At 38.5% G+C, this 24,867-nt stretch overlaps 1 protein-coding gene across 1 annotated transcript in view; it reads left to right on the top strand.

Annotated features, from left to right (window-relative positions):
• Positions 1 to 24,867, top strand: part of sorcs3a (sortilin related VPS10 domain containing receptor 3a) — a 1,273,344-nt gene that overhangs the window by 853,755 nt on the left and 394,722 nt on the right. The gene's annotated exons all lie outside the window — the stretch shown is intronic.

Genomic DNA, 24,867 nt, shown 5'->3' with positions numbered 1-24,867 from the left:
CAATGCCAGCCACATTTAACGGGGCAGCACTCTATTCTACAGTCCTATAGTTTGGTCAGTGTTAGGGTGCATCATTGAGCTGTGTAGATGGATTGGCGTGCATCTGACAATTCCCTCAAAGGTTTTAAAATAGGATTTGATGTCTGTGAAATGAAAAAATTCCCCCACATTCAACCTTGAGTTTTTGTTTTGAATGGCAGCAGGCTTAGGAAAGCATTGCTGCAAATCATAATTACTTCATAGGAACTTACCTCATATTAAGATGATTGTCTTTCATTTTAAGTTGCCCATGACTTTGAAAGGTGTAAAAGAAAGTTACCTTTGCTTGAAGCTGCTTCAACATTGAAATTGCTCACCATGCTGCATATGCATATTATATTTTCTTGTGTAGTGTCTGCCATTAATATAAGCTGACAAAGTTAAATTACACTCAATGGAGTATTGGTTTTTTTTCCTAGTTAAAAATGCAATTGTTAGAGCAGCCTCTCACCTCGCCACTATGCACACTACATTACGTGCACGGTTAAATGAAATGCGAAGAAAGCCAAGGGTTTCACGTCTGAAGACTTTATTATAATGCTGGACACTTTTGGGTTTTAGAAATGTAGTCAGTTTAGAGATAGTAATTTGTTGAAGTTAATGCATAATTTTACATATTGAGTTATTAGGGACATGGAGGTGGGGGATTGGGGTGGGATCATGATAAGACTGTAATGAAAAGGATCAGTGCAATCTCTTTATATATGAATTCATTTATGAGTACATTTTGGAAGACATTAAAAGATGAGTGTGTTTGCAGAAGTTTAACAAGAGAAAAAAATGTAATATATTTATTCAGACTCATTTAAATTTGTGCATTAAACTACAGTCCATCTAGGAAAAATATGATTAATTAAATATTAACTTCCACCCATCTCTCACTTAATTCAGTTTCAGGAGCCAAAATCTGTGCAAGCATCATTACCTTGAACAGGGTGACAGCCAATCCTCACGCTCAATCCTAAAAGGACCAGGCTAGCATAGCAAATTAGATGTTCATTTGTGCCTAAAGGAATAATCCACACAAAAATCATATTTTTTTATATTACTTGCCCTATGTAGTTTGTAGTGATGGCCGTGGTAAAATTTTATTCTCATGTTTCTGATATAATATTTTTCTATGGGAATCAAAGCTGGACAACACCAAACAATATAAGACGTTCATGAAAAAATCTCATGTTGCTCACGTCATAATATTCACATGTCAAGTCATCCAGTCCAATGCTGAAAATGTCCTAAACACATGTACTTTTACTAAAATGTTGTTAGAAAAAAACACTTTGTGAAAATGCTTTTGTGAATGAAAATGGAATGTGGTTAGACATGAACGAGAACTGGAATTGTAGACCTGCCTTCCATAGTTACATTTATATTCTTAGTGATGAACCAAAAGTAGAGTACTTCCAATTTATTTAACGTCAGGCTATGAAACTGTACGGGTTAAATGACCTTCTCTTTGTTGAAGAATCTCACATATGCAAAATATGAGGCATGTTCTCTATCTAATAGTGATTTCACTTGCTTTTCTTTAACTTTTAGTCTTTAGTTTTGCATGTTTTTTTGTTGATATCACGTTAGCCAATGAATAAGCTGTTACTGGGCTAGACCAATGAATGGGGGAGGCGGGTTTTCAATTCCAATACTTGGTGGCATTTGAGCGTGTTAAGTTTGGAGTTGTTTATTTAACAATATTGTAGTACAAGTTAACAATATTGTAGGTTGCTATGGCACCCCTGATTTCCACTAGAATCCTGTTGGGTGTCACCATGGGGTGCTGCTGGGACTGTGTAGCCCTACTTTGTCAGGCGGAAGTGCTTCTGGACCACACTAACAGACCACAAGAAGTACTCCCGGGTGCAGGAAAAAGGGAGCCTGCTGCCCCTGCTGCAAGAGCCAGAGTCAGAAGGGAGAAGACATGGCTTTCCAGAGGAAGACTGGAGGCAGAAAGTTAGACTGAGACAGAGAGAAGAAGAGAAAGAAAGTGCTGTGTGTATTTCCCTTTTGGTGCTTTGCTGTACCTGCATTAGTGGGAAACAATGAGAAAGAGTTTCCCACAGAAATAAAAGCTTTGTGTGTTGCTAGACTTGTGCCTTGTGTCTGTCTGTGTCAGGTTTGGACAGCTGGTGTGCAGGGGGCCACACCGGGTTGTCTCATCTTTACATACCGTTAGAGGTGGAGGAGATGAGGCTTCCAGGCTTAAGCAAGAGATGACTTCAGTGATTTTTCTGTGACTCTTCATCAGCAGCAAGTGACAATGAGTCAACAAGCATGTTCTCTTTCTCAGTCAGGAGTGCACATAATGTTTTTTTGAAAATAGCCTCTGCTCGCATGTGTCCTTTACAGTGATCTTTGCTTTGAAAGTTCCATCTGTCCACTTTAAGATCCTGCTTTGTCCATAACAGGGTTATGCAGAGGTAATCCTGCTGATATCTCACAGAACGCTGGAACCAACTCTTGATGGGACACCCACTCACTCACCCACGTGCCCTTCATTAGGTTGATTAGTCTGATATGCCCCAAGGTTAGGATGAGGGGTAAAGCCACCAGGAAAGCATGCAACCTCCACATTGACAGTGATCAAAAATCAGTGGTAACTTATGGGCCATTTCATCACCACACCTTGTAAGGTGCTATATATAATAAGCAATATATTTGGTGTTAGCTTTCCCCCATTCTGTCTCAATTAAGCCCTTTGATTTGATTTGCTTTTCAACTTCAGAACTTTAAATAAAGATGCTGAAGATTTGGAGGAGAGGACAATTACATAAGTAAGTAGAATCTACACACTAGAATGTCAACGGTATTTACTGTTTTACAACATTTATATCCTGAGAAATCATTCTTATTCATAATTGATCTGCATTTGATACAATCAAATGGTTTATTATCTAGAAATCTATTATTGCAAGAATCAGTAAAGAATTTTTTTTTATTTTTGCAATCTTCAATATATTGCCAGGATTAATCTTTCTGCGTGCACCAAGATTTAGAAATTTAGCCCGGCAGTTGAGCACAAGTGATCCTTATAATCACAAGCACCAAAGGATGGCATTAATATAATTTGTTTGTGTCTTAAATTGACCATGAATCTGGGCTCCTTAGTTATTCAGCAGGCGATTTATTGTAAAGTTGTAAATATTTCATCTAGAATACATTTCCGCATGCTGAGCAGTGAAGTATAATATAAGATGCACCTTCGCTCATCGCCCCTCATCTCCCCACCAGCCTTCTCTACCCCATTCTTAATGAATTTTCAGTATTGTTGTGTATGAAAATCAACAGGACAGTTTACAGTCCCACCTGCAGCTAGAACACACCAAAGTGCTAACAAGCAGACTGAAAATAAATTAAATGCTTTACTCAATTCTTAATTGATTTACTTGGAAAGAACCCAATAAATTTGCATCTAATTTCCTCAGGCTCCTCAAATGACGACAGTAGAAGTGCTTGACATTTTGTTGCTTTGTAAAGGATAAACAGATACTGTGAGGAAGTAAATAACATTAGCAAAATAAAAAAATGACTTACAAAGCATCTGTACTAGTTATAGAAGAGTTAAGCATCTCGAAGCATTAACCCTAGGTGGTGTAATAGGACTGGGCTCTATAATAATATTAATAATATTAAAGTTTTATTTATGTAGCGCCTTTCATACACTCAAGGACACTTTACAATTCAACAAAAAACACATTAACAAGACAATAGAAATTACATACAAGAAAATGAATAATACTCATTGAAGAGATGTGTTTTTAACAGGAGTTTGAAATGAGTAATAGATTTTTCCTCGCGAAGACTGAGAGGAAGAGCATTCCAAATTTTAGGGGCTATCACACTGAAAGCTCTGCCACCCATAGTTACTAACCTGTATTTAGGTACAGTGAGTAAGTTAGCGACTGATGATCTTAATGCACGTGCAGGAGTGTAAGAAAGCAGCAGCTCAGACAGATAATGAGGGGCTAAACCATGAAGGACTTTAAAGGTGAGAAGAATAATTTTATATTTGATTCTTGAAAAGACTGGTAACCAATGCAAATCATAAAGGACAGGAGTGATGTGAGCAGATTTTTTAGTATGTGTAAGTAAACGAATTCTGATCATACTGTAATCTATTAATATATTTAGTCAGTAGGCCATAAAACAATGCATTGCAATAGTCCAGACGAGTAGTGATGAAAGCATGAAGCAGTGTTTTAGTATCCTTTCCTGAGGAAATAATGCAGATAAGCAATGTTGCAAAGATGAAGAAAAGCTGTCTGTACTATTGAGCTAATGTGTGGTTGAAAAGTAAGAAGCTGATCAAAGATGACACCCAAATTACGGACTGATGCTGAGTGTTCAACCAGGATCCCATCAATGTCAATTTTTAGCCTACAAAGGGTAGAGAGGACAGATTTGGTACGAACCAATAGCATTTCTGTTTTATCAGGATTAAGTCGTAAAAAATTAGCTGTCATCCAATGAATAGATTTCCCAAATGCAATCAGTCAGTGCAACAGGTCCTCTGCACCAGGAGCAACTCAAACGAGACACAATGGCACCTAAACTTCAAGGAATTATACATAGTACTAGGGTGTTGTACCGTGTTAGCCATTATGAATATAGTGAGAAGTCAAGCAAAATGACAGCTTTTATTGGCTAACTAAAAAGATTGCAATATGCAAGATTTCGAGGCAACTCAGGCCCCTTCTTCAGTCAAGATGTAATAAAAGTCAGAAGGCAAAGTGCAAATAAACCTGATCTTCCCTCCAGGTACTGCCACAATTAGCAGAAAGGCAGGAATAAATAAGTGAAAGGACCGAGAAATGAGTCACAAGTCTAAAAACAAAGCACAAGTCAAACCAGAATATCAGTAGTATCTTTATCAATGGCAAAATGTTTTATCAAAAATAAATAAATAAAAACAAAAACTAAAGCCTCATTTTGTTTACCAGAAAACTTACACTATACTTTACACAAAACTTACAAAGAGCATCCACAAACTTGAAGAAACAGTGACTCAAATATGGCCACACCTGTCATGAAGGGAGGCTGTCTTAACGTTTTATACTGTACTAGACATTAAGCCCGTTACAATAACGGGCGCTAGAACAATAGTGCATAAACATTAGTAGGAACAGTCTATATTAAATGGCAAGGGACCTTGACCTCATTCTGTTTCTTGTCTTAATTTTTTTTTGTCAAAAATATTTTTGCAAGAAGCCTAAAGTAAAATAATAATAAAAATAAAATAGAAACGTATATGACAATACAGTAAATATAATTAATATTACATTTATCCTCTCCTCTGTGGCTGTTGATTGATGTGTTGTGTCTGTTTGAAGATCTCCTATCCTGCCTCTCTTTATTTCAGCTTGCTGTGGCGTCTCTCCAGCAAGTACTGTGCAGTTCCCCAGCAAGTATTTTAATCTGTGCTGGCGTGCAGCTGATTATTGTATGTGTGGCATCTCCCCAGCAACGGATTTTATGTGTGCGAAAATAAATCTACTTTTAAAAGTCATCCTATTGTAATATCATGAAAATTCGTATATTTAGGAAAACCCCTTCAACGACTGACACTTTACACTTTACCGGGCCAAGCTTCTTAATTGTAAATCTGACATCCTCAGGGTGAACACTTGCACAACAAACACTAATCCCACCTCTTTGGGGAAGCTGGTCTCCACATCTCAGTACCCGATTGGATTTTGCGTGCCTTATGTTTTAGGTGTTACCTCATTTACCGAAATCCGATTGGATCGGCCGTGCAATATTTTATAGGTCCCGCCCTCTATGTCTTGTGTGACACATCAGGCGGCCGTTTAAGCATCTGCTAGAGGCCGGTGACTCTGCCACTCATTCCACCCTTCCCTGTACTTCCGCCTTGTCCATAATATGTGTTTAATTTTCTGTCACAAAAGTGGGCAATCAGCAGAGTCTGTAATGTGTGGCGTGCAACTGATAATCGTGGCTGTGGCGTCTCTCCAGCAAGTACTGTGCAGTTCTCCAGCAAGTATTTTAATCTGTGCTGGCGTGCAGCTGATTATTGTATGTGTGGCATCTCCCCAGCAATGGATTTTATGTGTGCGGCTGTGAGTACCCAATCAGCACTCTCCCCAGCAATGATGTCCTTTATTAAAGAGTGCCCCACGCATGCGCACTTCACCAGAAGACACACACACACGGGCACATGGACGCACACAGGGATTTTATTAAAGAGGATGTGTGTTTCTGAGTCTTTTTTTGCTGCAGATTACTTCATATTAAAGTTCCTTCTTTTTTATTTGGAGTCACTGAATCCAGTTCTTGCACTTTTTTTTGCTAGGATTCACTTTTAAGGTAGCTGAAAATATTTAACGTCCTTTCCAACAGAATCTTGTTTTAAGCTGTACCCATTGCAAAAGATGCATCTCTAAGTTTGTGGATTAAAACAAAAGAAACGTTCTTACAATAATGCAGTTAGCTCTTCGATTGTTTAGTAATTACACATTTCAATACTTGGGTTTTGTATTTTTGTGTTTTTTTTCTATCATGTGAAACCAAATTGTGGAACCATTTTTATTTGTTATCACAAAGTGTTTTTTTTATTTCATTTCCTTCTATTCTATTGTTTATGTGATGTGGGTGGTGTCTCACTCTACTGTGATTTGTGCAGTAGTTATAAATATGGAAGTGTACCTTATGTGGATAAACTTCAGAAATCTGTAGAAGTAGTTAGTTTGCCATTCAAGTAGGACAAGTGCTAGATTTCATTTGGTTTTTTTTCCCACCTACTTTTTCTCTTTAACTTTGATGTTTCAGTCGCCCCCATGCAGTGTTCACTTGTGTTTCTTTTTGATCTTCCTGCATTGACCATTCACAATAATCCCTGTCTCATAACAGATTGATCTTTGCAAATACCGGGCTTGAACCACCAGAGGTGGTTTATTGTTTTTGACTTTGGTGAATCATAAGAAGAACTTTTGTCTACTAAATTTCTGATTTGTTAACTCTCCTGGTCACTTCCATTCACACTTACTGTTTTTGTTAGTATAAGGCATGACAGCACTGATGATTTGATGTAATGCAACTTCTGGGACATGCACCCTAACAGCGGAATGCTTTATCGTGACAACAGCTGACCTGAATGGTAGCATCCACTGCAAAAACAAAAAGTCGTAATAGTATAAATTATAATATAATCTATATCTATATTGTAGAAAGGCGCTATATAGGCACCCGGCCCGGCACAAAGAGACAGGGAGGCACGCGTAAAAATTACACAAATATTTATTTTTCTTCAGCTGGGGGACACGTCTTCCCCGTGCCCCTCAGCCACAGCACAGTCCCACAAAGCACAAAGTAAAACAAAAAGCACACTACTCTCTTCACCACCACTCGTCCCAGGCAGCTTTGTCCTCCTCCTCCCGACTCTGGTGCCTCGAGTAGTGGCTGTGCAGCTCCTCCCGGTGTTGGCCATGGAGCCCAACAGGGCTGAGCCCTGAAGTCCCAGGCCTTTGGCCCCTGTGTAACCCAGGAGGGCTGACACCATGCATTCCGGGGGACGTAGTGTGTATCTGTCCGTCACAATATATATTTAAAATTCAACGTCTGTCTGTCTGTATGTCTGTCCGCTATTCATGAGAGAACTACTTAACAGATTTAGATCGGATTTTTATCTATAAATTGCTTGAACATTCCAGTTGATTTTGTGACTTCTGTCATTACGCTAAATATCATAGTTCGATTAAAGTAGCATTTTATTCACACAAATCCGAAGAAGACACAGCGGGCTGAACTGAGTGGGAAGCGGGACCTCAGGAGCGGACATGTGGCCGGGGCCCTCTTCACTCACGTGCCATCCTCAGTTTGAGTCTGTCTGCCTCTCGCCACATGTTGGAGTGTACCTTGCCTCTGCTTAGCTAGTGTTACCTGTTTGTTCAGCAGACATTATCATCTACAGTTTCTTAAGGAGTAACGTTTGACATTTTTGAGAGAGAGATCAGAACTACGTGTATTTTAGAAGGTAGCTGCTGATTGCCAGAGATATCACAGCCACATGCTTTTCTCCCCATGCGGGGGACGCTCTCCCGTCAGAACTGAACATGATCAGATATAATGCCAACATTTGACGTTTGTATTATTGTGGTATTTCCCTCTACTTACTCTTTACCTAGGGGTAAGTGTACTCGTCAGGTTCGTTACCAGGTTGGTCTATTGTCACACCTTAAGATTATCACACACATACATAGAGATACACATACACACAGACCCTAACCCCAACAGTGCCCCATGAATGACACACACAGCTGGTTAACCACACAAGTGCCTTAGGAATAACACAACCTGTCACTCTCTCAGCACTTCAAGAGACTTACTTATTATCGGCACAAACAACATACGATGTTTTAAATATATCTCAGACCTAAATATTACTTTTGGTCTCCAAGAATACATTCAAACATACAAAGTCTCAGCATCCTTGACTATAGGCCATTTATCAGCTAAGAATGCCTTACTCTATGTTCTGTTCCCTTACTATTGGGTGGAGCTCTCATCCTCAGCCTCAATAAACCTCACAGCACAAAGCAAACGGCAAACCGCTCTTCCTCTTTTGCTTGAACAGCTGTTTTAAAAGTGAGCTACAATTGGGAAAAAGATATGCTTTGATGTGTCCTGTGTTTAAAATTCATCTGTTGTTTTGTCTTGAACAAAATATAATGAAAATATAGACCAAAATTACAGATTTGGTACCCCACAACAATGTTGGAGTGTAGCTACCTTCTGCTTGGGCAAAATTTTTTTTAATTGATTTTTAAAGTTTGTCCTGTTTCACTACTACGGCGCGGAGCTGCAGGGGACAGCTAGTGAATAATAAAATTACCAAGGCTTAAATAAAATTACAATAGGAAAACAAAGATACAGAAGTGTTCACTGTAAATCAAAACCATATAATAAAAACATGAGCCTAAGAGCTTCTCCTGCTGCCAGTTTGGTTCCTTCACATTCCTGGAGAATTTCTGCAAAATGTTGTACTGAAATGTATCATGCACTGGGAATTAAATATATAGTATGTTGGTTAAAAACCATTAACTAAACTGAAACAGCAAACGTCAAATGTGCCGAGGGTAGATCATTGCAAGAAATTTTTTTTTTTTTTGGAAACTATTGCCAGAACTAAGTTGAACTGTCAAGATCCTGAGCCATCCAAAACTAATAGATTTCAGAGATGCAGGCAGCACATTCTTATTTACTCTTTATGCAAATTTTAAATTGAAAATTAATTCTATAAATAGTAGACACGCTGTATGCCTCACGGCGCTTGTATTCCAGTTCACTTGCCATCACAAATGCCTTCTACGTGAAGTTCTACGTGTGCTCTTAAGCTGACTGGTGACTCCATGCATGTGCGTTGTTACTGCCTTGCACTAACTGCTGCAGGGACTGGCTTTGACTTCCTGGAGCCCTAATAATGAAAACATGGTTAGAGAAAATGAAAGGTTGGATAAAGGCTGGAAGGTGACATTTTTCTGTACGATGGATGATTTAAAGTAGGTCTGTAGTTCCAGATGCATCAGTAGTTTGAAGCAGTTGCCTTTTGTGGTTCTTTTATTGGAATCAAGCACAAAGCCTCAAGGATTTTGATTATGCAAACTATGCTACTGCATTTGCATGTTCTGTGTATGTAACTAGTGGTTGTGTGCACTTTTGACTTACAGTGCTGGTTCATGATTTAGCATTTCAAGGTCTGTTTGGAGCTCTGGGCACTCTAAGTGTGCGAGCAGAGCTGAATAAAAAATTCCTCATTTTGTCTGCATTTCAACCATTCATCCATCTGATTCCTGAAACTTTCGCCTGTATACTGCTACTACTACGTACCACTTACTAAAGCATCTGAAGTGACCCACTCTATTTTATACCCCTTATATGGGAAGCCATTCCAGAGCAGGGCACACTAACATACACACAAGATGAATTTGCAGTCATCAGTTAACCATTAAATGTTATGACCACTGGGGACATGTCAAACCCTAGGCACAAATTCACCAATAACTGCCCTGGGTTCAAAACACTTTTATTTTTATAGGAAAAACCTTAAACAGGCTTCTTCTTCTTCTTCTATACTCCTCCACTCATTCCCAGGGAAGCATTGTCTTCCTCCTTTCCAGACTCCAAATTGCCTGGGGCAGCAAGAACAGTTCCTTTTCAACCTAGACCCCGGACTACTTCAACATTGCCACCAGGAATCAGGCAGGTCTTCCATAAGACACCCATATACAGGGACAGGGCTACCCATCAGGACTACAGGAGCTGCACCTGAGGGATGCCACCACCTATTATATTGTGAGGGCACATGGACCCAGGAGGCAATCTCCATCTGCCCTTCCACTACAACAGACTACTGACTAGGAATGGGGACACCACCCATCCTGGCCATGACACCCAACCATCCACTAGCTCCATCCCTTCTTAGGTCCTCTCAGCCAGGTAAGGAAGTCTCCTTCACCGCCAGAATGCCAGTCCATCTTTACCTTCCATCACAGCATACTTTTATGATGTGGGAGGAAAATCCGTAGAGACATTGGAAGAACTTGTAAATTTCAAACAGAGACCTCCAGGGCCAGGATTTAAATCTGTGTTTCCATCTAACCACTTGCCCAGCAACTCTTAATTGTTAAGCAAATTGATTAACTCTGCATTAAATTAGCGGCCTCTGAGCCAATCAGCTCCACACTGCCCAATTCGATCAGCCATTCATTATGGTATACAGTTGGCTTCACAGTGTGGATTTACATCTGCTTCACACTCTTTAGTTTAACACGTTGAAAAAATGATTTATGGATCTGTCACAGTGGCAGTACCACAGATGAGGAATTTTTCGCTTTTAATTCACGAGAGGTGGTTGTTCAGTCAGGTTGTATTCTACTATAGGGTCTAACATAAAGTCCAGTCAAGCTGCTTCATTGAACTGTGCAGATAGGCCCACAGATACAGTGGTCTGCTGGGCTCGTTCTTTCAGTTGTCTGCAGTTTTCAGTATGTTGGCTCTTAATCATCTTACATCTTCAGCTCAATTTCCTTGTGGATTAATTTATCAGAACAACTGACTGTCTCCCTGCTCATTCTGTTTATCACTTTATTTACTTCTGTCTTGTTTCCTCTCAGTTTCCTTAAGTTTAAAGCTTTCGCCTGCACCACTACTCACAGTACTAGATGTATTCCAGGAATTCTTCTCTGGACCTTCTGTAGTCCTGTTGTGTCCTTTTCGTAATCTGAATATCTAAACTGCACATTTTGGTCAAGGTGTAACTTTAAAAGTGCACTATACTGCAATTGTCCTCTTTATTAGGTGCGCCATCTAATAGCAGGTTTGCCTCCTGCTTACATCTTGATTTATAGCCTACTGGGAGGCTGATGGCTGTGTAGTCATAGCCACTTCTCTCTCTCTGTTTAGCTGCAGCGATGTCTCTGCAAAATGTGTGCCTTTTCCTACTCCTAAATTTACTGAGAATCTATTAGTTTTCATGAAATTCAATAGGTGACAAAGTATTGTGATATGTTAGCCAGTAGTCTAATTGATGGGAAATTTCCATCAGTTTTTAGAAAGTCCACTTTACCATCAGTGAAACTGCACAGAGTGTAGTTGTTCACTTGGTTTCAGTGTACATTTGTTTCAGCATACACCCTTAATTTTATCGGTCAACCTTGAGGCCTTCTCGTTTATTTTGAGCAGATTTTTAGGAAATGTTGATCAAGAGAAAAGACATGGATGCAGCAAAAAAAGTCAAAAACCAGGAGATCATTAGCACAGACGAAATAAACAAGACATCAGGCAAAAATCAAAGTCAAAATTTTCAAGAAGAAGGTCGTAGCCAAAAGTACACAAAAGAAATACATTTTCAGCACAAAGGCAAGTGAGAGTTCATCGAATAATGAAGTGCTGACCTTTTAACTCGGGACAAGTTCGTTTTTGGGTTGTGACTTTGTAACACCTCCCTCCCTCCAAACCACAAGGACTCCCTAGGGACAGAAAGACAAAATACCAACCGCCACAAGAAAACGGTGGCAGAAACATAAAATGACATAATCTAAATGAGGCACAGAAACTTAATTCTGATCTGAACAATGGATTCTCTGACCTCAAAAATACAGGAAAAGTGTGTCTGATGAAAAATATTCACCCCAGGTACAACAAATTATTAAAATAATTCTTCCATAACAGTCAACCACTTTGTTTGTTTCAGGATCTTCAGGAATCACACAGACATTACACCATGTGCTTGACATGCCTTAGAGCAGGGGTCCCTAACTCCAGCCCTGGAGGACCACCATGTCTGCAGGTTTTCATTCTAACCCTTTTCTTAATTAGTGACCTGTTTTTGCTGATAATTAATGCCTTTTGAATTAATTTGAATTGATTTGCTCTTGAAGATGCAGACCCCTGAATTGTTTCTTTTTCCTTAATTGGCAGCCAAACAATAATGAGATACAAAATTAACCAAAACATGACTAGCAAACTGTGACCATCATACAATATCTAAAAATAAAGAAAGGTGAAGGTCCCAGGAATGTTGATCAGCTCAGGTCACTAAAACATTTGAACAGTGCTCTTATTAAAGAGAAAATCAACAATTTTGGAAATGTATGCTATTATGCAATGACAGCAGCAACAAGCCACTGAATTAAAGAACGGGTTAAATTAACAACAAGACTCTGCACCTAATTAAGCAACTGGTTGGAGTGAAATTGGTTGGATTTTGAGGCCCTGATTTAGTTGGTCTTCTGTTGGCTTCACATTTCATTTCTGTTTGGGTGCCATTTAAGGAAAGAAATGAAGCAATTCAGAGGAACAATGAAAACATTCAGAGGAGTAAATCTTAAAAAGCAAGTCAATTAAAATGAATTCAAAAGAAGTTAGTTAGCAGCAAAACAGGTTACTAATTAAGAAAAGGGTTAGAATGAAAACCTGCAGCCACTGTGGTCAGCCAGGACCAGAGTTCGGGACCCCTGACTCCACTTGCTTAATTAGAAACCAATGATTGCTTATGGCTTGTTAGTCTGTAATGTTAGATTTTTATATCGTAGATTTTTTTCCTTTCCAAAGATATCATCCAAGTGATTTCAAGCCTAAAATGGGCCATTTTCAGTCTGCACATTCTTCTCTTAAATGTTTTATTAAACCAAATAGTGTATGATGAATCCACACAGGTGCAAACAGAAACAAGTGAGATGGAGAACTGCTGGATTCGTTTGCCCTTTGTATCTTATTGCTAATAAGGAGCCACTAAAAACAGCAAATGCAGCTGTTTAAGATTGAAATGAACAATCGAGGGTGGGGAAACTTAACAAGTGAGACCACTAATGAAGCATCAAAATCTTACTTGAGTGCTTCGTCAGCAATAGTTGACTTCTCTTTAAGAAACTGGGTGATGCCCACCCCTTCCTTAGAGTCTTCCAGTGAATTTTTCTTATAATCAGAATGATTTCTGCTTTAATTCTAACATGTCTGTTATAATTTTATTTTAATCTCATTATTCATTCCACTCTTGTTGCCTATTTTTGTGTCCCCAGTTCCGTCTTCCCAATTTTGTTAATTATTCTGCACTAAGTATGCAGTAAAGGCCCGTGTTCTCTGATCTCTAGTCGGTGTTGAGAAGTTTATAAACAAGTACAAGTTTCATGTGGATTATTTGGTTCTGAGCTTGGCTTTTTTCAATGATTAATGTTTCAACAAAAGGATTTATAGTTTTGTCATTGTTTTATCTTTATTAAGGGAATTCATAGTTGCGATTTATTTTGTAAAATTTATTCTTGTTCTAACCTTTCTTTCAGTTTACAATGAACGCTTTTGGTATTTCATTTGCAGCCACGTCAATTAAGGTTTTTCTTACATTTCATTATTTTTCCCCTTTGTTTGTTCAGACCTTAAATTACTGTCCTTTGTTGGTGTAGTTGCTGTTTTGTATTCATTTTGCTCTGGTTCTTTGTTAATTTTGTAGTTTCTTCCTTTTTTAGAACTGTCAACTACTTTGTTTTTGTTCTTCTGGCTCACTCTGCTTTAGTCATTATAGTTAGTTTTGTTTATTTTCTTACTCTTTTTCTTTTAGTCAGATGCAATTTATTTTAATTAAAATCTTGTTATCTTTAATTATTGATAATTACTTATAGTTACAGTTCATGACATTGCTGGTGGTACTTTGGGTGGGTCTTTGTGCTTTTGGCCATCCCATTGGTTGAAAAATTTTAACATTGTCCAATGGGTGAGGGATTTTAAATTTGAACGAGACAGGACTACTTAGTTGTCAAATGCTATGTGTTAATATATAATACTTTATTTATTTTTCATGACCCAATGCAATAAAACAGCATTATTATGTTATGTCTTTTATTTCAATTTTCTTTGCAACAAACATTCAGAATCCATCTCGTAAGTATTTCTGGCACTCAGTAGGTGTGACGTTAAGTAGGTCTTTTTCCTGGAAAAAAAGGTTCTGAATTGCATGCTGTATACATCTGCGATTTTCAATGCTATAATCAATTCAAGTCAGAAATGCATCTTGGGACCAATTAAAAATAACATTTTCAGTCTCTTTCTGGAATATGATTATGACTAGACATGTGAGTGTCAAGGTTGAAGACTCAGAAACTTCAAAAGACATTCATATTACAAATATGATTTGATTTACCCTCATACAGTGCAGCTGACTTTCCTTCTGTGTAGAACTCTAAAGGCTGACATTAACTGAATTCTAGGACAAAGTTCTGAAATCACTAATCAAAAAGACACACAGTAATATAAATTATTTTTTACACATATTAGAAATACTGGTTGTGACAAGGCTCAGCCCTGGAGACAGGTCAGCCAGTATCTACTTTCATAAGATATAAAATGCAGAAAGATATGCACATGAATTTGTTAATTCTTGCGCATGTGTTTGTGTGTGTTTTTGTATTTTTCTGTTTGGGAATGATAATTTTATTAAACAGACACCCATTATTTACTGTTTTCACTAATAAACTTAAAGGTCTTGTGAAGCCATCAGGTGCAGCATGCAGGACATCGGGGCATCTCAAACCACTCACAGCCCTAATCCCACCAATACCAGGGAAGGTTAGAGACACCAGGCAGTCTAACAGAAAGTACAGGTTTTTTACCGATAAAGTTTTACATGTAATAGTCCTGTCACCTTTTCTCTTCATTCTGTACAGCTCAGACTATAAATATAACCCATTGTCATGTCACTAGCAGAAATTCTTAGGTGACTCTGCATTTATAGGGTGTATTGACAAAGGGAATGAGACAGCGGAGAGGAGTCAGATGGAGAATTAACTTTCTTTGTGCAAAGAGAATTATCTGCAACTAAACATCAGCAAAACCAAGGATAACTGGATATTGACTTTCACCACACCAAAGAGCCTCTATATCTGGTCACCATTCAAGGAGTGGATGTAGAGATGGTGAACCTCTAAGAGTACTTGAGAGTTCACATTCATGATATGGTGTTCTGGGATACTGTGTTCCTTTAATGTTGGTAGTGACATCCTTAACATCTCCTATAACTCTGTGATGGCTAGTTCAATGTTCTATGCTGTGGTGTGCTGAACTGATAACATCGCTTCAAGTGAGGACCACCGAATCAACAAGCTAATTAAAAGGGATGGCCCTGTTATGTGATGCACTCTTAGAGGTCATAGCAAAGGAGAGAATTAAAGCAAAACTGAGTGCCATTATGAACAATGCTGCACATCCTCTCTGTGATAAACTAACACTGAGGATTTTCAGCTAACAAATCATTCAACAGAAGTGTGTCAAGAAATATTTTGGGGCTCCTTTAGACAAACAGCAATACGCCTGCACAATGCCTCACTGGGACTGTGGCAGCCAAGTCAGAAGTTGTCTTTCTTTTTAATTTTCTTCTTTGTTCAGACCAAAGTGTGTCTGTGTGTGTGTATTTATTTACGTACTTATCTACCTATTTATTAATTATTTATTTAAAGAGCTTCTGTAAAGATGGATGGATTGGTGGATGGATGGATGGATGGATAGAATAAGTGAGCTGTTGCACCTGAGGTTCACTGATGCCAACAGGCAGCAACAGAGATGAGCACAGAATGGGTGAGTGTAGAAAATAGATAGATAGATAGATAGATAGATAGATAGATAGATAGATAGATAGATAGATAGATAGATAGATAGATAGATAGATAGATAGATAGATAGATAGATAGATAGATAGATAGAACTTTATTTATATAGTTTAAGAATAAAATTGCTTGACTTGTAGCCAGCACAACAGGCTGTGTAGAGGCAGATGGGCAGTTAAAGGTTTAAAGTGTCTTAAATCATTTATACTTTCAATACTGTGATCTTCATTCATCTCTTTCCACCTGATAACTGAGTGCCTTAATAACAGAAATAAGCTCTTTTTGAACCTGGATTAGAATCAACTAACTGGAGCTCCACACTTCTGTGTTTTCACCTACCACAAAATAAAATCACCATTTAATATATACAGTATCACATAAAGATATTACGTATAAAGACCACATTCTATCATGTCAATTCAGCCCTCTCTACACGTAAAAGTGTTTCCTAGTCTGTTGTTTTAAATCTTTTTCTCACCTACTTAAAGTTGCTTTTCTAAAGTGAAATATGGTAGTTTCAGTTTTGGCAAATTTGCAATACAAGAACAGTATCAAAGTTAACGATAACTAGAGTATAATGGTTCAATTACCTGTATATTCTGAATTCTGCCTTCATTATTTATGTTGACATAATATTATTTATGTTGAAAATATTATGTTGACAGAGACTATTTTCTTTTTAATGTTTTTTGAAATACTTGGTTAAGAAATAATCAGTGGTTACAGCTATGATCGTCTGCTCCTGTACTCCACAATTTGTTTGGTGTTCTCAGTTTATATTCAAGTAATTACAGTTGTAAATGTCGGTAATTTATTCAGCTATATTGGATTTTTCATATCGTTAAAAAGTTTTGACATTGTTACCTAAATGTCTTCCCCAAGATATGGCTTATGTCACATATTTTGCAGATTCATTTTTAAATTCTCAGCTACTGCATGTAAATGGACACATTTTTACCTTTCTTGTCTTGTAAGTCCTATGTATCAATTTATGTTATAGTCATTCTACTCAGCCAGGTTTCTGCTCCTACTATAACATTGCAAAAATTCCTAGTTCTACCGATTCCACTTCATCCAGTCCAGTCCAGTGTCCAGTCACTATCCAGGAAGTGGCGGTGAGATGGTGCACTACTACAAGTACTTGAGGGTTCACATCAATGACAGGTTGCACTGGTCTGGGAACACAAAGAAACTGTATAAGAAAGGGCAGAGCAGGCTCTTTTATTCTTAGGAGACTGTGTTCCTTTAAAGTGGACTATGACATCCTTCATCACATCTTCTATATCTCTGTGATGGCCTGTGGTGTGCTGCACTGGTAACATCACTTCAAGAAAGGCCCACCAAATTAACAAGTTAATTAAATGGGCAGGCTCTGTTAATGGACACATTCTGGAGCAAAGTAGAGAATTAAATCAAAACTGAGTACCGTTATGAACAATACTGCACATCCTCTCTCTGACACACTAACACTGAGAACTTTCAGCCAATAAATCATTCAGCAGAAGAGTGTCAAGAAACGCTATGTGGGCTCCTTTACACCAACAGCAATACACCTGCATAATGCCTCACTGGGACTGGGACAGACAAGTCAGAAGGTTTCTTTCTTTTTAAATGTTATTTCTTTTTACTCCTTCTAGTGTGTGTAAGTGTGTGTGTATTTATTTATTTATCTATTTATGTATTTAAAGAGCTTCTGCAAAAAGCCAAATTTTCCCCTGGGCTATCTATCTATCTATCTATCTATCTATCTATCTATCTATCTATCTATCTATCTATCTATCTATCTATCTATCTATCTATCTATCTATCTATCTATCTATCTATCTATCTATCTATCTATCTATCTATCTATCTATCTATCTATCTATCTATCTATCTATCTATCTATCTATCTATCTATCTATCTATCTATTATACTGTATGTGCATTGCACTACCAGGCATGTGCTTCTGTAATTCACAAGAACTCTTAGACCTGCCCTTTCCTGTTGTCTACTCCTTTTATTTTCTAGTTTAAACAGTTCTTGACTAACATGTACATGTGACTTATCAATGCCAAAGGTGTCCTAGTGCTCCTTAAAACTCTGTTCTTTAGTGTTAAATGTATGGATCTCCTCAGTCCTACCATACAGCAGTGGTAGAATTTCAAAGCAGGTCTTTATGTCAGCTCTGACACTAAGCCTATCACATAATTCTTTAACCTGAAAACGCAGAACTGGCAGCTCAGCTGGTCTATGCCATTGGTTCCAGTGCATAATGACAACTCAATTAACATCAGCTTTGGCCAAAAGCTTATCCAAACATATGTAAAGGAGCACGTTGTGTAAGCTGATTTGTGTTTTCTATTAAATAAAATGATGCATTGTAATATATTCTTATTTGTAATGGTACCAGAAAGTGGAGATATGGTGCATGTTGGTTGGAAATGCAAGTAAGAATTTTAATGTATTCTGTATATATAACAACACTAATGCTATTACTACCACTTTCACTACTAGTACAATATACAGGGTGGTCTTATGAATTAGGAAGGTGAACTATAAAAGTCTTTCATCTCTGTCCACAACAAGCTGTGTAGATGCAGATGGGCAGTTAAGGGTTTTAATATGTGTCTTAAAGCATTTATACTTTCAATACTGTGATCTTCATTCATCTTTTTCCACCTGATAGCTGAGTGCCTTAATAATAGAACTAAGAACCTTTTCAGTCTGGATTAGAATTAACTAACTGGAGCTCCTCAGTTCTCTCTACTCACCCACAGTTATCAACACTGCCATCCTGCTTTGCAAGGTGCTCAAAATGATTCTGAGGCTGTTGCTTCTGAACAGTGTGGGCTTCTTTCCTTCAGCCAGTTTAGACTGTGGTATCTTTCTGTGACACTTTTGGGGTTCACATTATGACTCAATTGGATATCTCTGTGAGTTTCTTTAATTCTCTATTGCAGGGTTTCTTAAACTATGGGTCACGAGTTATAGTTGTATTTAATGGTAATGGGTCACTGATGGTTTGCGAAGTGGGTCGCGATTGTTGCCACTAAGTGATTAAGCAGTCGACATTGCTCTAACATTCGGTATTGATTACCTCCCCCTAACAATCGTCTATGATTCTACAAGGTAAAGGAAACCCCATCCATGAGCGCTGTGTGGATTTACCACACTTCTGCAAGGGAGGAAAATGTAACAGTCTTCAAATTATTCTCAAAGGGGAACCCAAGGTGTGATGGTTATTTATCATTCTCCAAGGAGGACCTCCCCTCCGCTCCTCCATTCTGACAATCCAGACATTCAATGAGGAATTGGTCTCAAAGACACTCAAAAGGGCAAGATTGGGTCGTGACAAAATAAAATTTAAGAATCCCTTCTCTGTTCAATGATAGACCAGCTATGTATTTCTAGTTCACAAATTCTGATCTCAAGGTGCTAGATTAGCTAGCATTTTTCACTAGTGTAAGGGAATCTCACTTTTAATGTCTTATATTATAGATTTTTGCATGGAAAAAAAAAATTCTGCTCACTTTTTTAGTTACTGTATAAACTTATTGTGTGTCTCTGCACCTGCCTGTTGTGCTATTTAAATGTTACATAAGCAGCCTTACACCTTAGTAAGAATTTCTATCTTTAGCGGAGTGGATTTATCAGCTGCTTTAAGCCACCACTTGACTCTGCCTGGTTAGCACTTCTTTTTGTAATTTTTGAAATATAGGTGGAGTTTTTTCACAATCCTCAATTATCTTTGACAGGGTCAGAGAACTGCTCACTAAGAGGGAATTAATTATTAATTAACCTTTTTTTATTTTCCACTGCTCTCATTTATAGATTAAACATCTAGGATGACTTAGGCCTTTCACTGCTCCCCACTTCCTTACATACATTTAATGAGGACTAACATTCTTGCTACATTTATGACCCCGAGAACACATTCAGAAAGAAGGACAAGGCACAGATGCAGTCCTAATACTGTAACGATGAAAAAGCACGAAAAAAAAATTCAAAAGGAAAATAACCTGCATGACCCCTATTGGCAACTAAAGTTAAAATTTTGCAGCAAATAAGTAAGATAAAATAAGAATTCATCAAATCAGACCCAAGCACCAGTAACAAAATGATGCTGTTATAAAGTCTGCATGATATACATCTTTAGGTACTCTAAGGAGAATAGAATACTGAACACTGATTGTGTCTATCAGAGGGTCTTTTATTGGTGGATAGTGTTGATCAGCAAAATTCACCAAAGCTTTTTTCACAGTGAATATGCTGCATTTGCCACTGACCTTTTTTGCCACATTTTTTCCAGGAAATTCACCATGCAGCCATGATAGATAATCCTTTTTCCCAGCGCCTCATGATGCTTTGTGAAGCCAACATGACTTCACAGAGCGGTAGCAACCAATGTCGGGTGGGACAGCTCCCCATGTATATAACACTAATTCTGCACTCATAAAAATAGTGCTTCTTTAATAGCACCTTATGGTACTTTACTTGTTTGTGTGAATCCTTGTAGGACTATTTCTTTATAAAGCACCATTTCATTCTGGGAAGGGTCCTTTGCTTATGAAGTAGGAGCTTGTGAAAGTCAGCCCAGATACAGACAGGCACAGAGACATACACAAGTGCTAAAAATGCACAATTTATTTTCCTTTCTTTTCTCTCCAGGACAGAGTGCACAAAACACCATAATAATGCAGCTCAGTCCTTCTCTTTTCTCCTTTCTCTGTCTTCTGCCGCCTCTCCCACAAGCGTTGTTCACCTCCCACTCAACTTTGGCTCTCCAAAAGGAGTGAGGTGACCTTCTTTTTAGTGCACCCGGAAGTACTCCCAGTGCACTCAGATCCTCTTTTGGCAGCACTTCCAGGTAACTGTCCAAGCACCTCCTGGCGGTGGTCATGGGCCCCAGCAGGGATGAATTTCCAAGCTCCAAGCCTGTGACCCCAATGCAATCCTCTCGTGTTCCAGGGAGGTATTGCTGTGGACATGTCCTATTCCCCGGTCCTTCCATCAGAAGGGCGTCCCAACCGGGCAAGGCCCGGGGCCGTCTGTCACAAACTTTACAAACTTACTAATATGTTGAAAAAAACTAAAACCTTTGATGTATGGCAGGTTACCCAGCAGGACATTAACAGATTAAGAAAAACTGGATAGAGCCTGTGTTAATATATGTAATGGGGGTTCCTTTCAAATGATGACCCTTAAGTATTTCACAAATCTATTCATGGTTATTTACTGATCTAAATAAATAAAGGTTCTTTCTGGAACCTTTATTTGAAGGGGTCTTTTGGGAACCAATGTCATCACTATGAAGAGCCACTCAGGCACCTTTATTTTCAAGAGAGTAATGTGAGCTAAAAATTTGTGGAAACTTGCAAATACATTTAAACACAAGAAGAAAACTGGAAATGTGTCGATGTATTTGTGTCGTAGAGGTAATGTCATTTTGTATGGATTTGTATGTGACCTGTAACCTATAATAAGTGAACCTGCCCCTTTAAATATATTAACCAGAGTCCTGAGCACTTGATGGTGTGGCCTGTGCTTCTGGTTTAACAAGGCTGCCAACTGGAAGCACCTCCAGGTCAGGCGAAATGTATCCTTAATTGGGAAGTCTGCTCCCAGCAGCTCCCTCTAGCATCACCCAAGGACTCCAACAGGGCTGCCCACCAGAACCACAACTTCCATGCAGGAGCCCTCCCACAGCACCCAGCATGGTAACACATGACCCCGACAGACTCCATGATGGCAACCTCCTGACCCGTAAAGGTATCACTAGCCAACCCTGTCGGGATACCCATCCATCTTCATCCTTCCATTATACCTTGCATCCCAGCCGGGTGCCAACTATCTTATGTCGTCTATGACAGTGGAAACAGAAAGGAGTAAAGAATCCATGTTCCTTAGTGTTGAGCTAATTTGTGGCTATCAGTGGCAAGCAAGCGTGTCAGCGAAAAAAAAACAAACTAGTTGTACTTTTCTGTTTGAGACTGGTAAGTACTGCTATTGAATTTGTGGGAAGCAAGACTTAGTGAATTCAGGCTTCCTGTCTGCCACTGCTTGCAACAAATTTTACTGTTCTGATATTTAATTCTATTAATTTTATCTTGCCGAGGCACGGTGGTGCACTGCTGCCTCAAAGCTGAGGTCACATTTTTGTCCTCAATAACTGGACAAGCATAGTTGTCAGACATTTCTCTAGCCATCAGGAACATTTGAAAGACCATTGCACTATTATAATTTAATTTAAAACTAGTTCAGCTCCTCTTTTCCCATTGACTTCAACACATTTTGTAGAATTTGCTAAAGTTGCATCACATTTCAGCGATTTAGCTCAAGATATATCAAATTCATAATCATTCACTCATCACTGTGGGATGAACTTACTGGAGGAACTAAGAGGATTCTCTTTAAAAACTTGGGAATTCAAAAACCGGATAAGTATGCTTTATTATGAAATTTTAAAGCAAGCTCTATTATTCAAATAAAGTGAACACACCAATTAAAGTTCATCTTAATGTTAAATCCAAATATCTCCTTTATAACCTCATTTATGTAATCCACATAACCTAATGACAAATTAAATTTCCTATTTTTCCATTTTTTTCTGTCATATTTTCAAAGTCAACAAGGAATTTCACAAATTAATTTCTAAGTTTTAAAGGTTGCTCTGTCTGCATGCATCATTATATGCTTAATGTCAGAATAATGGAAAGAGAACCTTCAGGGAACAAGGTACCTGGTTATGTTGTAAGAGTCAAATAACGAGGTTGGTATTTATAAGCAAATTAATTTAGATTCAAACCATTCCATCTTTTAAAGTGCTAAGCCACAGGATTCACTAGGCTTTCACACAGCATGGTGTCTCACGTATAAGGCCAGCCTTACAGTACATGAAGCAGAATTGAAACTGTTACAGCTGCACCACATACAGTAGTTCAGACACCACATAGAGAATGGAGAAGATAATGATGTCACCTGAGCAAACACCAGCCACCTGCAGAGTGTAAAGGTGGGACACTCTGATGGCATTGTGACTTTGGAAATGATTGTGTATTAACCTTTTTAAGAGAAACACGTGTTTTAAGGAATGATTTGAAGAATTTTTATTTTTTTTATTAGCAAAATGAAATGCAATCTTTATATTTACAAACAGAAAAAATCCAAATCCAAATTTTCCATGTGTAGAGTATGCCTGTCTCCTTCTGTGATGCTCAGTAAATCCCAGAAAGAATTACTGTCAACAGTACTGTCCTGTGCTGTAGTATTGTATCCTACATTGCAGGCTGTAGTAATGCTGACACGACTGGCAGTACAGTTGCATGAATTTTGTTGTGTTCATTTCCAAGTTTGCCCACACCTGACTAATTTCTGCCTGTAAAGAGTTTTTTTTTAAATTTACAACACATTTATCCAGTTTCTGTGTGGATAGTCCTTCATGTTCTCTGGTTCTACTCAAAGTCGGGCAGGTTTCGTTAACATTGGAATTTATGTGTCTATGGTTCTTTAAACAAGGAAAAACTTTCTAAAGTTTGTACAAAATCCGCAATTAAAAACTTTTCAACTCCATCCCCATATTGAAGAATTTATCTGAAAGTGACAACCTTTATCTACTATACTAACTTCAATTATAATTCACAAATGCTTAAATCATGTCCCTTCTTAATGTCTGTTTTCCTGCATCTAATAAAGTTCAACTCCTTCAGTCTTTCCTCATAGGTCTTAGTCTCCGAATCAGCCTAGTCGCTCTTCTCAGGACTTTTTCTAGCACTGCTACATCTTTTTTGTAATATGGAGATCAGAACTGCACACAGTACTTCAGGCGAGGCGTCACTAGTGCATTATGTAACTAAAGCATAACCTCCCGTGCCTTGTGCTCCAGACATTGTGATATAACCCAACATCCTATTAGTCTTTGTGATTGCTTCTGTACGCTGACTGGATGTAGATAGAGATGAGTCAACTAAGGCTCCCAAGTTCTTCTCATAAGGGGCATTTTCAAGTATCAGTCCTCCCATTGTGTAATTAAATCTAACATAGTGACGCCACCCTGACCACAAGTGTTTACCGCAAACAATGCTACGCAGACAAGATTCTACACTTCACGAGCAACCACCCGGTATCTCATAAACGGAGCTGCGTGAAAACCCTATTTAAACGAGTCCACACGCATTGTAATACCAAGGAAACAAAAATTAATGAGAGACTCTATCTGTTCCAACTTTTCACCTCGAACGGATACTCAAAAACATTCATTAATCGGAGTCTACACAGCAGACGCCAAAGGAATCAGCATACAATCGACTTAAATCAGAACCCCCACCCCACCTGGCATTCACTCCCGTATCACCATAATGTGTCAGAAGGCACGGCACGCACCCTGACCAAGTGGGGCATCAGAATAGCACATAAACCCACAAACAATCTGCGCATGGTCCTGTTTAATGCTAAAAACAAGAAATCGACAGCCGAAACACGAAACGCAGTTTATAGTATTCCATGCAATTCTTGCTCAGCTGTATACATAGGACAAACGTCAAAAAGAATCTCAACACGTGTACAGGAACATCGCAACGCCGTCAGAAGAAAGGACGCACTATCTTTGATATATGCACATACTAAATCGACAGGACACACATTCAACTGGGACAACGTAAAAGTAAAATTTAAGACCAGTACAAAAAGTGCCAGAGAGTTGGCCGAGTCTTGGCTATCAGATGAAAATGCCAACAATAGACACTT

Source organism: Erpetoichthys calabaricus, chromosome 2 (genome assembly GCF_900747795.2).
Source record: "Erpetoichthys calabaricus chromosome 2, fErpCal1.3, whole genome shotgun sequence".
NCBI lineage: Eukaryota > Metazoa > Chordata > Cladistia > Polypteriformes > Polypteridae > Erpetoichthys > Erpetoichthys calabaricus.
This window is presented reverse-complemented; position numbering and strand designations above follow the sequence as displayed.